Source organism: Chironomus tepperi, unplaced genomic scaffold (genome assembly GCF_022539635.2).
Source record: "Chironomus tepperi strain 1889 unplaced genomic scaffold, CSIRO-AGI_Ctep_v1 contig_257, whole genome shotgun sequence".
Taxonomy (NCBI): domain Eukaryota; kingdom Metazoa; phylum Arthropoda; class Insecta; order Diptera; family Chironomidae; genus Chironomus; species Chironomus tepperi.
In genome coordinates, this window is record NW_027226379.1 from 358922 (window position 1) to 373840 (window position 14919).

At 30.0% G+C, this 14919-nt stretch overlaps 1 protein-coding gene across 4 annotated transcripts in view; it reads left to right on the plus strand.

The window, feature by feature from the left end:
* LOC139091623 (1-phosphatidylinositol 4,5-bisphosphate phosphodiesterase epsilon-1-like) overlaps positions 1-14919 on the plus strand; it is an 88871-nt gene that overhangs the window by 5413 nt on the left and 68539 nt on the right. For 2 of the 4 annotated variants that reach the window (XM_070641765.1, XM_070641769.1), the window contains exon 1: positions 14021-14059. The exons of 1 other annotated variant lie outside the window; for it this stretch is intronic. The gene's annotated coding sequence lies outside the window, so the exon portion shown is untranslated. Of the gene's footprint in view, positions 1-9285; positions 9329-14020; positions 14060-14919 lie in introns of those variants that run through there. One more of the 4 variants, XM_070641766.1, reaches the window with a different exon arrangement.

Consider the following 14919-nt stretch of genomic DNA (forward strand, 5'->3'; position numbering starts at 1 on the left):
TCAATACTGATATTATAATTTACTCAAAATCCGGTATCAAATTATGCTCACAACGGTTCAAAACAACTTAGACTAACTAAATTTGAATTAAATTGAGATTGAATTGCCATTTAAAAATGAATCTAATTCAGAAATTGACTTCTTTAGCTCTACTTTAAATATGTTTCAAGTTCATATTGATTCATATGTAAAGACAGATTCCAGGCTTTCATATTCGGGTCAATTCCTACTAGGATTTTCAATACCGATATTGAAATCTTTCCAATATCGGTATTGAATATCAATATTTCATACAAATCAGTTCCGCTATTCAAAACCCTAATCCCGACAAATTTTAACGTCTCTAATGATATGAACTGAAAAATTGATGTTAATCAATTGAGAAATAACTAATCTAATGAAAACGACGATGATTTGTTTTTGGATCAGTATCCAAGAGAATAAAGATCTTTAATCGTTTTTTAGTCAAAATTTTCAATCTGTAATCAAAAGGTAGAGCTAATAAACAATTTAAGTTCAGGATAAACTTTTTCTTTGCAAAAAAATTCAATTTTAAATTTGAAAATTGAATAAAAAAAATTTAAAATCCTAAGAATTTCTCAATACCGTAATACCGGAATACCGAAATTTCAATCCCGGGATTTCGGTATTGGAAAATCGAGCCGAATCCCGGGATCCCGGTATTCGGGATCCCGGGATTGAAAACCCTAGTTGAGATGTATTTGACCGAAATGTATTAGAAATAAACTTGCAAAAAACCTTAAAAACCAAAAAGCTAGCAAAGATTTAGTTTGTATACATTTCATTTTGACAGATGTTTCAAAAAAATAAATAAAGGGTATTATATTATACTATTGAGAACATTAAAAAGATTTATTATGCCAAAATAGAAGCTGAAAAAAGGCAAAGAATTCTTTTTTCTATTTCTTTTCATTGATCCCCATGGTTGAATTTTTAATTTATAATCCTGTCACTTTGGCTACATAATTTAGTTCAGAGAATGGCCACCTCTATGAGATATGCCAATAAATAATGCTTTATGTGATCTGTGAAGTAAATGATATAAAAAAAAATATTATGCGAAAGTTTTTTCCGTCCTGAAACCCAAAATTTATGATAAAAAAAGGGGAAGAAGGTTCTGATGAAGGGGGGAAAAGCTACTGCATTTTAGGGGGATTTTGGATGTCTTGGCTTCGGCAATTTCTTGAGATCGAGATAATATTCAGTCTAAATTGTAGGTCAATTCCAATTGATGATTAGTTCTTATTGATCTATTGTGAACCGTAGGGCGTTAAAAAATCATTTGAACAGTTTTCTGTTACTGGCTCAAACGACAATTCTAGTTAAGCCGCTTTTTTGTCACTAACTTAAGAATGAGGACAAATAACATCTCTATACCCGAAAGCAGGAAGTGATGCGTCCTCCTAAGAGCGTTACGTAATAAGTAAGCGATCCCTAACCTAACATTACACAATAATAATTGAAATATTCAACACAAAAAAGCCAAAAGATCCAACCAAATTTGTCATAACCTCACATTTCCTGGCCATTCTAGAAAAACATCCTTTTTCAAACACAACACCGCATCTATCCCAATTTTTGTGAAATCCTAGATCGTTCTTCCTGAAAAAAAACCCAAATTGCAACTGAGCTGTAAATCCGTCGATTTTCTCACACTGCTAATTCCTTTCATATCGCTTTTCACTTCCATCCTTCCTGAATGCTCGTCATTCATTCATCAATAATAGAATGTGAAAACCCTTTTTTTTTTGTAGCTTGTTCTTAGTCCTCGAACTTTTTTTTTTCCTGCTATATATAGGAAGAAAATAAAATAAAAATCTAGGTCAAAAAATGAGAAAGGGAAAAATCATGAAATTTTTCCCTCCTATTTTTTTTCTAGCCGATAATAAAGTACGAAGTAAAAAAAGGTACTTTGCATAGAATTGATGGTGATGATGATGTTTGCCTCATTCCACCATATCGTCTATGTAAATAAATCTCTTTCTATACTCTCTCCATTCATTTCAAAAGACTCAGTAAAGAATAAGATAGTAAAGGTCATAAAAATTACCTTTAATAGAAAAACTCATGAAGATTTACTTTTTTTTCTCCTTGCCAAAAACTTTGAATAACTTTATTCGAGAAGGGTTGAAGATCGAGCTTTTTTGGGCTTGATAGTAATATTGTCCTTTTTTGTGTCCGTCATGTGGTTCTCGATTGATTGTGGATTAAATGGTTTGAATGGGAAACTATAAAGGGTTGTTCTTATCTATGACTAGATACTTGACTACAATGGTTGTTCGAATTTTGACTTATTTGATCCTTTTTTTGAAATATCAACTCTGAAACTGTTCAAAATATTTAATATTCAGTTTGAAATTATGAGCCATGCTTTTAATAACAACGTGTTTAGCTCAATTTCTTATGTTTTACCTCGCTTTAAACTTTTGCTTATAAAATTGGCTCCTTTTTTGACTCCTACATAACTCAACAGGTCTGATAAGAACGGCGTGACCTAAAGAATGCTTTATTAATGGACCTTGATTTATTTCGTATGCAAAAAGTGCATTTTGTTCGTTATTTTATCAATATTCAGGATCATTCACTTATTTCTTTACAGAATAACGATATTTTGTCAAAAATAAGTGAATGGCTTCATGTGAATCTAGCTTGATGGCTAATTAAGTAAGGAAATACACTGCAACTGACTTAAACTTCCTATTGAATAACTCCATGTGCTTTGTCAAATTAGTTTTTCATGAAAAACCGGCCTAGACTGACGAGACCTTGATTTGGTGCACCAAGTCACCATGGTGGCCGAATCAACTTAAATCTGGTACCATGTCAGAGTCATGCCATCTTGGTGCAGGATTTTCCAACCTTCCGAGTAATGTGTTTTTGGTACTTAATTACTTTACTTCCTTGGCTGTGGCGCAATAAGGCCCATTGCCGTGCGTTGCGAATGTCTGAAGAGAGTTCAATCCTTCGAAACCTCTTGCCAGATTTTAAGGACTCTAACGTCCTTTTCAACACATCCAATTCAAAAATTCTTCAGTCTTTCTCGCGTAGTTTTTGTTAATGAGGTAAAAACCGTTTAAATTCTAATTCAACGCTCTTAATCCTTCAATTTCAATATCTAATAAAATTACAAAAAAGCTCCATCAACAAGATATAAAAATCGATTAAAGCTCTAGTTCAAATTAATGCAGTACAATGAACCGAACCCATATCAAATTGATTTTTTCATAGACCTATCCTGAATTACTCCGTCACTCAAAAACCCACATATTATAGACAGTTAGCTAAAAACTTTTCTAATATATCAACCGTAACTTCACATGCTTAAATCAAATATTCAATGAGTAAAATCACACTTCCACACCTACACAGTAAGCAACCAATTATTTGCACTAAATCAAATTTTCACACACGTGAAATGAATCAGTCGAATTATTTTCTTTTGTATTTCCAATTTTTGATGTTTATTTTATTATTTGGCAAAATTTCACATGGAACTAAACCCATACTCAATGAAAAATTTCCATGGATAACTTTTTGAGTTGTTGTAGGGGCTCGTTCGGAAGTTGTGGGGATGGCAGAAAAGGACGCCTTGGCCAGCTTGAGAGCAGAGGTGCAATTAGTATGGATTTGAAAGAAGGGGAGGGTACTGGATCGAGGAAGCCTTATAGATTGTTGATTTAAGTTGAGCACAAAGGGTGGGGTTGCATAGTAGGATAAAACACAGTTCCAGAGCTTTTGTAAGGATCGTAACAAGGGGAGGTCCATTTTTACCCCGGGGCGCCATGATTTGATCGGCTCAGAATTTAATCTTAGTAAAACAAAGGGTGGGCGTAGGTTGTGATTTTTGGACATTTATCCTAAGCGCCAAGAGACATTGCTATAGCCCCTCCTTAACTGATTTCAGTCCCTCAAATGTGCATGACTAATCCGAACCTAACCTATGAACAATACCCCATGAAAAAATAATCATATCAACTACAACCGTATTTTTCGGCATCAATAATATTGTATATACCATATAATTACATGTCTGGAAAGTTTCCATAGAAAATTCTCATTAATAAACGCATCATGTCAAAAAATATTCCTTTTCTACGTCAACATTTGTTTATGATATTTATATTCTCAAGCAGTATGTTAGCAACAACAATATTTGAATATACATATATATTTTTAAGAGCAATAGATAGGAGCTTCAATGTCTCATTTTTATCATATTGAGTAGATTTTCGATGTCATCAAATATAGAAATATTTTGTATGACGCATACTACATCGCATGTCTCTTTCATTAGATTGTAACTATGTGGATATATACTCAATGTATATATCTTCTTTATATTTTATTTTCCTTACGTTGCGTGCTCTCAATTGTTGTACGCTTGACGATTTCTATTTAGAGCTTTCAATGGATGCTTTTAGTGTTCTTAAATTAAGTATAGATAATGGTTATTTGGCGGGGACATTGAACTCATAAATTGTTGAAGAATATTATTGTATTCTTCAATTTTACTGTTGAGTTACAGTCAATTTAATGTTGGGAATTATTGTCGTTTTTTTTTGCTGTTTCTAAGGAGATATAGAGGGTGGAAATGGAGTAGTAATTGTACTAAGTAGATCATTAGTAGTTTGATGTACATATCAGGTACCGAGTGATACAAATTTTAGTGGAATAGAGTACGATTAGTCGAGCATGTTTTGATCATAACCTTGGAATTTGTGGAATTTGCCATGATATGTTTAGTTTATGACTAGATTTGGAAAATTGTAGGAAACTGAAGTTTGACTCAGAAGTTGACCAAATTCCAAGTGTCCTACCTTTTCGTGATATCCTCTTATATCGCAAATATCCAAATTGGGACCGAGCTATATGCTGAGAAAAGGATGCTCAAGGATAGAGTTAAACCTGTAGGGTGGGAGCCCAACAGTCAGTATAGAATCGACTGTTTCCAAGAATTTAACACGACTAGACTTACAATTGACTACTCGCAGTCCTTTCCACTCGGAAAAGCAGGTAAAGCTAGTCACATACAATACAATCAGAATAATAAGCATCATAAAGCTTCTCTCTGAAAGCCACATACATAAAAACCATCACACGAGTAGTTCTCTCGCGGTTTATCTATTTAAAGATATTTAAATGCATTAATTCGATGAAAAAAATTCTTTTTTTAATTCCGTGGTCAGAATGCATTTGCACATTATGACTTTGGGTTATTTTTAAACAAAATTTTAAGTTATGGAAGCTTTGTAACAAAAAGTAAATACATATAAATTTTAAGCACAAGCAACAGCAGATATCACAGTCGAAGCATAAATGAGGATAATTCAATTTAATCCTTTTTTTATAAAACATAAAAAACCCTTAAAATCAAAACTTTTTTTTTCTCTGTTTGCACATTCAATGAAAAAAAAAGTTGTACGCTTCTCAGCAAATTAAAAGAACCAAAAAAAAAGAGAAAAATTTTTTACACACAGAAACCTTTCAACTTTTCAAAAGCAAAGAAATCTTCTTAAAACCACAACGAAAGTTCTTTTTTAAGCCGAAAGGATTTTTATATATTTATACGCTTTTTATGATCCTTTTGTACATACATACCAAAAAAAATAATAATAAAAAAAGTGAAGGAATGAAATAATTTAAACAATATCATCAGAGATAGAGGAAGATGTAGACATGAAAATTAAGAGAGGGGAGGAAAGAGATAAAAATTGAGGAAGATAAATTGAGTTTCTTATTTGAAGTGAAGAAAAAACATCAAAAGGACATTCACTTCCTTCTTACTTAATATAACAATAGCATGACTTTATTTAATTAATTTTGTTTTATGACTGTGTCTGCTTGCAAAGAACAAAAAAAAAATTATTTGCAATATTATTATTTTTTTCTTCCCTCCTTTTATTTTTTAACGCGTATTTATTTGGGATATTGCTGAGTTCGTCTGTTTGTCTGTGTATGCCATGCAGGGTATCGTGGGTGTTCTAAAAAGAGAGAGTTCTTTTAGAGTTTAAATAGGATTTTGGCTGTTTTATTATTCAATATCCGAGTGGACAAAACTACGTTAGAACTAGTCATCAGCTGGACTTTAACTTGCCATCAACTAATTTTTTTGAATTTTCTCAGCTCGTTACAATTTTATTAATGATTATTATAATAATTATTTAATTACAAAATATTTTGTCCTGTAAAACGCGCTTTCAACTCACCCTTTTTGCGATTATACCTCACAAGTCATGCTTAAGGAGATTATCATAATTCTTTTCTTACCTTTATGAACCTTATTCCTTGCCTAGCATTGTAAAGCAACCCCTTTTTGAACAGTTTAACAGTGTATATAATTAATTAGGTAATTGTAAATTAATAGGCAAATACAAATGTTTATTATGATTGTGGTCTGCGGGTTGACTTATTAAATGAGTTGTAATCTAAATCTTGAACCGTTATTAATAATTTACAACAATTGTTGCTGTTAATTAAATTCATCAATTTGCATATTTTTTGTACTCAGTACTTGACCATGTCACTCATTAAGCTTGATTTACAGCTGACAATTTTCTGTAATTTTCAAACTTTTTCTTGAGACATTTTCTTGTAAAAGTAATGCTGTAATTGAAGAGCGGTGTAGGTTTTATTTCATCTCAACTTACTTGATTAATTTGAACTATTTATTATCGTCTTTTTGCTAAAAACTTACTTACAACTTTCCAAGATTTGTGAGTACACCTACAAGCTCGATGTAAAAAGGTTACACATTTATCGACCGAGACTTAAATTAATTATAGCTGGTCACATTACATCTTGAGGATATTATTTTAAGTTGTGGAGATTATACAAATGGAAGTGGGAATGTTTTGTCAGGTTGGAAAGGTTTTGTTGCAAGTAAAATTGATGATAAATGAAAATTGCAAAAAGAGCCGTTATTTCGATAAATTTGAATTTTCTCGCAATTGTTGACAAATTTTTAAAATGAAAAATCCCAAAATTTAGATTATGTGTGTTAATTTCTTATGAGATTATGATTTTATGTGCTTTGCTCATACTTTTTTAATACTTTTTAATCATTATAAGAAGAAACAAACATATAATTTAGTCAAAAATTAAGCACAAAGTCTTCAAGTGAGAATGTAAACAAAAGATTTTAAAATTTCTTTTTTGCAATTTTTTCACTTATTTCTGCTAAATCTTTGCATTGTAACTGAGACAAAGGATTTAAGATAGTTTTTAACCATTTAAGATTACCAGTATCAACGAAACTTCTTAAAATGTTCCATTTTATAAAGATCTAGATAAATATTCTCAAACATTAGCACTTCTATCTTTTATTACTGTAAAAAACTAGTTTCTAAAATTAAGATAAATATAAACAGAACAAAATAATCTTAGCACTCACTTTAGTAAATCCACAATCTACTATACTTGAGTAAAACACAAAGTTTGGTTTAGAAAATTCATTCTCAAGTTTCAATATATTTGAGTGCAGTTCTAGAAAAGTTCATTAAACTATATTACAAAAAAAAAGTAATTTACTAAAATGTATTGTAGCATTTATATCTATAATTAGATAGTAAAATGTTCATTTTTTATATCTATTTTTGTATATTGTTGATATTAATATTCCCATTCAAAATAATGATGAGTAATCAATCGATTTCATTGTGTACATTTTCAAAAATAAATCGACTAGTCATGGATTTTTGGCTTTTGTATGGCCATGGAAAATCAGCAAAAGTATTTATATAACAATAATGGCATAATATACATGATAATAAATCTACATCTTATTACTGAAAAGGTCATAAATACAGCAAAATGATTATCTAACAGAAAAGATTCAGACTTCATAACTTTTTGTGCCTCACAACCAGCAAGAAACATCACACAAAAGAAAAAAAATCTTCTTACATGCTCCCACCCCACATAAGACGCGTATATCTAATAAAATATTCCTTCGGGAAAATGCGGCAAAAAAAAAAAAAATCAGAATAATGTTACGAGAGACCCACTTTTTGAGCTAAATTTCAATATTCATCATATAAAATCTTTATTATATGCATATTTTATTCATGATGTACATAAAGAAGAAGTAAAAAAAAAAGAAAATTCCACGAAACATGTTTTTGTACTTTGCATATCTCCCTTTGTTACCTTTTATTTCTTTGGGAATAATGAGAAGAAAATAAATTTATTGTCAAAATTACATTTTAGTTGACTGAAGCATCTTAGCTTAATTATTTACTTCAACTTGTAAGATGACGGGGATAAATGAGTGTTTGGATGAATGGGAATGCATGTAGTTTGGGATTATGTTGTGTTCTATTGATTCTATAGAAATTGAAACTTCTGTAGTGATTCATTAAGTGAACTGATTGAGTGTTTTCAATGTTCAATCAGTCAGTTTACTAATTAAATGAGCTTTCGTTTTAAGATTCATTATAGACAACTAAGAGACTTTGGAAACCCTTAGATTGTGATGGAAATTGTAAGATATTTCTAGAATTTACTAGATATAATCCTTGATTATTCCTAATTCTAAACTAGAATTTTGCTTACGTGACATAAAATATTTCAAAATATAGAGCACATCATTCAAGGCAGCGAAAAAGCAGCAGTGGTATAGTAGTTAGAAAAGTGATAGCCAACACCATGTACGGTTTCGGTTGAGGCTTATGACCAAGGTGAACCGGGAAAAATAAAAGGAATTTCACCGCTGAGTTAAATTGTCATCCTAACTGACCCTAACAACCCGGGTTCGATCCCATGAACCGTCTAGTCGCCGTTTTAACTCACAACAACTCGATTTGTGTATTCGCGACACGCAAATTGTGACTAGGTACATCACATTGGTATACCCTAGGTCATGCAACTGTGCAGAGTTAGAAAAAAACAAAAGGCTCAATTATGACAACAAAAAAGGCCATCCTGTCAAGTGTATCCATGACATCCGAAAGTTAACACATATCAATGACATCCGAACACAAAATTTCATAATTCACAGTACAAAATTTCCATTCAAATTGGAAAATTGAGAAATGAATTCAATTTCACTTCAAACTCAGACCAATAAAAGAAGATACCATCCACCTTTAAGTTATCGATATACATTTCCACTGCTAAAGTAATTTTAGTTCTAAAAAGCAGTCAAAGAGAAGTAAAAAAATGCGAGAGAAAATTCTCTCACGACTGAAAATAAAAAAAAATGGAATAAAAAGAAGTAAATCGTCCTGACAAGATACAGAGTGAAAGGATATCCGTCAGTCTTACTTGAAACGCTTGCGTGTGTAAACCTTTATAAACGTGTCGTGCTGTGGTTAGAACTATTTTAATATATATCTTTGTATAACTTCATTCAACTCCGATAAATTTTGTGGAATATACGCTCGGAAAAGCTTTTAAAATATTTATACGAATAAAAATACAATTTTTTTTTGTTCTCTCAATCTGACAAAAGGAATAAGTAAAGTGGATTGAATATTATACTTTTATGGTGTAAAACTTAATAACAAATTTTGTTCATTTTTCATGATAAAATGATAGTTTTTTTTTAACATTGTTTGTCAGACGAAAACTTTTTAAAAAAGTTTTTTTTGATATTTGTTTTTGTAAAGTATAAAGTAGTCATAATGTGTTTTTCTTGTTCGGAATATATTACCTCTCATAGACCGAACAATCGATACTTGATATGGAATATATATATAAAGTTCTCTCGATTCTCGAGTCTGAAACTTATGGGAAAATAAATGATTCATTAAAGTTTAAGTCAAAAACTTTTATGCTTCATTCACTCTTCATAAATGATTTACTCATTTTTTTTATATGGATTATTTATTGCTTTTTATGGTACATTTTGAAATGAATAAGTGTTTTCCTTAACTTAATGGTGTTTTTGGAGGATGTGTCTGGATAATGAGACTTTATTACTAAATGACATGTTGATGGTCTAGCGATTACTCGAGTGGATTTTTTCGGAGAATTTTTTCGCTTCCATTTTTAGATTGAATTACGTGGAATTGTTTTTGTCGTACAGTAGGTCAAGTTGGTGATGTTATTGTGACTTGATTCTTTAATTTTGGGGTTTATTGTGATATATACGTCAATTTTTATGGTTGTTTAGAAAGATTTAGTAGTTTTGATTGTTTTTTGTTTTATGACCATCTCTTTCTTATTGATCCGTGACTGGAGGGCTTGCTTGCTTCTTCTTGAGTGACATATCGTGTTCTTTGTTGACATATAATAGTTTAGTTTGAAGAAACTGTTGATAGAGGTAGAATTCTACTTATATTGTTAAATGACAAGTAGTCGTCAGTTATATAGTTAGTTACAGGAGTTATCTAAGGGAAGTTAGTGATTTTAATTGATCTGGACGTCTCAACAATCTCAAACGTTAACTTTGCGTGTCCTGGAAAGCACGTTTTGTGATTGGACTCCCTTCGTTTTTCGAGAATTACTCCTTGATAACTAGATTAATGCTTTCTGATGTTATGATTAAATAAATGTTTAAAATCAAGTTCGAAACATTCCAAAAACATCCTAAAACATCCCAAATTAAGTTCTATCCCGAAAATCCTTAATTATTGACGATCATTCGATTGATTTTCACAAAGATACCTTCTTTTAATGGAGACTTTTGGCAAACTAAGCCCAACCTTAAATTAGGTTGAGCCATAAAGTGCAAGCCTGCACTTTTCGTCTTTTGGTTACAAAATCCTTCAGACATTGCCCGAGCCAAACAAAATCACAAATTTTTTGATCAAATTCCTACAAAAATCTACCAAATTCCAATCCTTCCAAATCTACACAAACCCAAAAAAGCTTTCTCCAGAAGCCCTAATCAATCTATTTTTTTTTTAACCAAAAATTTATTTTCATCGTAAATAACTTTCGAAAATGTCAACTAGACCGACACAGTCGTTCCGTGATTAAAAATTTATTATTCAATTACAAATCCAGCTGTTCATTTGAGTTTATTATTAAGGGTAAAAAAAAAAAATCATTCCATTTTTGGAAGCAATTCACAGTCAAATTTTTCATTTCGATCACATCGTTTGGCTTTTTTGGAGCATGTCGAATAAAAAATAATATTTTTAGCTTTTGTCGTTTTCATTTAATCCATGGAATATGACTGAATTTTGTCAATAGACGATTCCATAAAATTAGTAATGTGTAAGAGAATTTTCATTCCCTTTGATCGCTTGCGTGTATAAATGTTTTGAGACATGTCGTGTATATGCGTTTGGTGTGTGGTAAAAGAAAAGAAAATTTTTATCTATTAATGGATAATTTCCTCAACTCCCATAAAAAGAACAGCCTTGAATGAATTTATTTTATTTTTTTTTGTTTTCTTTCCCTTCTTTCATTTATGATTGCTGTGTTATTCGTGAAGTATATGATTATTACTTTGAATGCTTGAAGTTGATGAACATTTTTGCTTTTCTTTTCAATTCTTATAAAAATAATATCCCTTAAGAGGGAATTCGAATTATGGAAATTGTGGTGGGACTTTTTTTGGATAAAGTTTCTTGTCTTTCTTTTGTAAAGGGAATATGAATAAATAGATAAAAGTTGTTTACTTCTTATTTGCTGTAAAAGCTTGAATTTGAATTTTTTTCGGGGATATGTGTCTTAAAGAATGCGGAGTTACAGAACTATGGCTAAATGATGAGGCTGAAAATCAATGAATTTCTGGTTTTCGAACTCTATTTTGCTTCAAAAATATAAAACTGAGATATTTTGTTTTGAAAGGGTGTGAAACTATGAATTTTTAATCTTAAAGGGTGAAAACTATGAATTTTAATCTTCGAACGGTGAATTTTGAACTTTTGACTTCAATGTTGAAAACTTTGAAAACTTCAAAGTGTGAAACTATGAAGACTTAACTTTAAAGGGTGTGAAACTATGAACTTTTGACTTCAAAAGGTGTAAATCCATGAATTTTTAACTTCAAAAGAATGAAAACTATGAACTTTAACTTCAAAGGATGGAAACTATGAATTATCTATTTCAAGGGGTGTAAAACTATGAACTCTTAACTTTAAATTGTACCAAATTATGAAATTTTACCTCAAAGGGTGGTAAACTACGAAAATTTAGCCTAAAACACTGTGAACTATAATAGTTCAGTTTCAGAGGGTGAGAAACTACAGAAAATTTATTTAAAAACATATCAAACTACAAATTTTATGTCGCAAAGGGATTGAAACTACTAAATCCTACTCTGAAAGAGTTTAAAACTATGAAATTTGATTCAAAGGGTGTGAAACTAAATTTTTTTTGAGAAAACTTCAAATAAAACGCTTGAAACTGCTTGAAACTTCCAACAAATGGTGTCCAACACATGTAAACATAAAAACTTTCTGTTAAAATAAATTCAGCACTTAACAAGATAAAATAATCTTCTATTCAAACAATCTAGCACAATTGTACCAACAAACTGCATAAATTACACAAGAATAATCCAACATTTTCATGATAAAAATTAAAAGTTTTTTTCACTACGAAATTACTCATCCCAGGCAAACCTCAACAAAAACAACTTTTAATATTTTTGCTGAAAATTTTCTACGAAAAATACCTCCTAATTTACCTGAGTAAAACAGATTAAATTTTACGTTTATGCATTGCTGGATATTCCATGAAAAGTCGTAAATTTTCTCACCAATTTTGCATTGCAAAAAAAAATAATAAAATTCCTTATGTAAACCCCGAAAAAAAAAGAAATAGAAAAGTTTTGTATAGAAAATAATATTTTTAAATTTATTCAACATTCTTTTTCAATTATTTCATGTCTATAACTCATTCTTATCACTCAAAACATTCATTTAAGTTGAAATATTTTGAGTGGGGTTTTTTTTTTGTTTTTAATGCTTGGATAGATTAATGAAAAAGAATTAAGGTAGCTAAGGAAATTAGGGGTCAGTAACTAACTGTGAATGGAGATAATAAATAAATAAATTTTCTTACTTTGACAGTTTCATTCGCTCCTGAAAATTGGAAAGTTTTGGAAAAAAAAAAGTTTTAAAATGGATCTTTTTTTAGCTTTGAACGAATACTTTTAGCAAGACGTGATGAAATATTTTTAAAAAGCTATTTTAGATGGGGAAAATTGGAATTGAGTGCTTTTTGTCCATTTTTCAGGATTTTATTTAAAATTTCAAATATTTTTTCCGTTAAATTTTTTAAATTTTGGAGATCTTTAAAATTTTAAAGGAAATTTTTTAAAATTTAAAAATTTCTTATAAAATTTCAAATATTTTTTGACCGTTAAATTTTCAAAATATTTTAAAACTATTGATTTTTCAATAACCTATTTTTAAGATTTTCCAAATATTCTTAAAATTATTTTTCAATATTTTGCAACCGTAAATTTTAAAAAAGTTTCAAATATTTTGTCCGTTAAATTTTCATATTTTTAAAATTATTGAAATTTCAAATATTTTGTGACCGTTAAATTTTTAGATTTTTTAAAAAAATTTATATTTCTCACTGTTAAATTTGATTTGTTTAAATTTCAAATATTTTGTGACCGTTGAATTTTTAAAATATTTTCTCACTTTCTTGAAAATTTTAACCATAAACTTTCAATTCTTTTCTGACTCTTCCAATAATTTTGAAGATTTAGAGCAACTTCACAAACATAATATATCCTCAAAATCTGCGCTATCTGCTTTTATCTTCCAGTTCTTGTAACCATAAATTCAATACAATTATTTGTTGTCGAAAAATTGAAGAAATATTGCAAAACTCCCACATGACGATGATCCTTATCACTTCAATACCGTCTCATTGTTAAATTATTAGTTGCTTATAGTTTTAAAATATTTTTTATCGTACGATGCTCCAGAAAACAAAAAAGCTCTGTACTAAAAAGTCAGTCTCATTCTCAATTTCCGGAGAGAAAAGAGCGCAAAAAAAAATTATTTTTCTCACGATAAGAAAATTTTTCCGATAAAAAGTCAGATTGAGATATATCAACGAGAGAAGTTCCATCAGTGTTATTTCGATCGTTAACGTGAATAAACTATTGAAGACGTTTCGTGCTGTGGTTAGACAAAAAAAATAATATTAATTTTCTTGTAGTGAATAAGTTGATTTGATTCCCAAAAGAGAGCCATTCCCTCGAATGGACTTAATTCAATTTTTTTTGTTGCTGCTCTTCCTACGCTTATCGCATCCTTGATCTATTAGTGCTATATATTATTATTATTACATTTTTTGTGGAATATACGCCCTCAGCTCAATACATATATCTTGATGGATAAAATAACTTCAGATAATTAACACATTTTGTTCTATGGATGAATAAAAAGGGGGAAATTTATACCCATTAAAAATAATAAAAAGTTCTATTTTTTATATAAATTGTTAAAGAGCTTTTGAATAAATTACATGCACATTTTTCTGTCGTACTGTTTCTGTTAGTAATTATTTTCATGAAATAGATTAAAAAAAAATTTTAAATTGAAGTTTTCTGTAAATGTCATTAAAAGTTTTCACTATCTGAAAATTTACATCGAGCTGTCGACATTGCTTGGCTGGTTGTTGTGAAGGATTATTGAAAGTATGAATTTAATTCAATTATAATGATCGAAATTGAATGGAATATTTTTTTTTTTGAAAAGATAATTAACAGGAGCTAATGCTTGTGATTTATGGCAAGGTCTGGAAACTGTGGAAATGTAAACAAAAGAATGACCTGAATATATTAAAATTATTGCCAAATTGTGCTAAATATTCATAATATTCGCAAGTTTTCGTATATTTGCATGGAATATTTCTTAAATTTTTGAGTTTCCAGATTTGGGTTTACAGTTTAAAGCAGATGCAATGTCGACTAGAATGATATATAGAATGTCGACTATACAACTCTATAGAAGAGTTGAGTTGACTTTTGCAATCAAAATA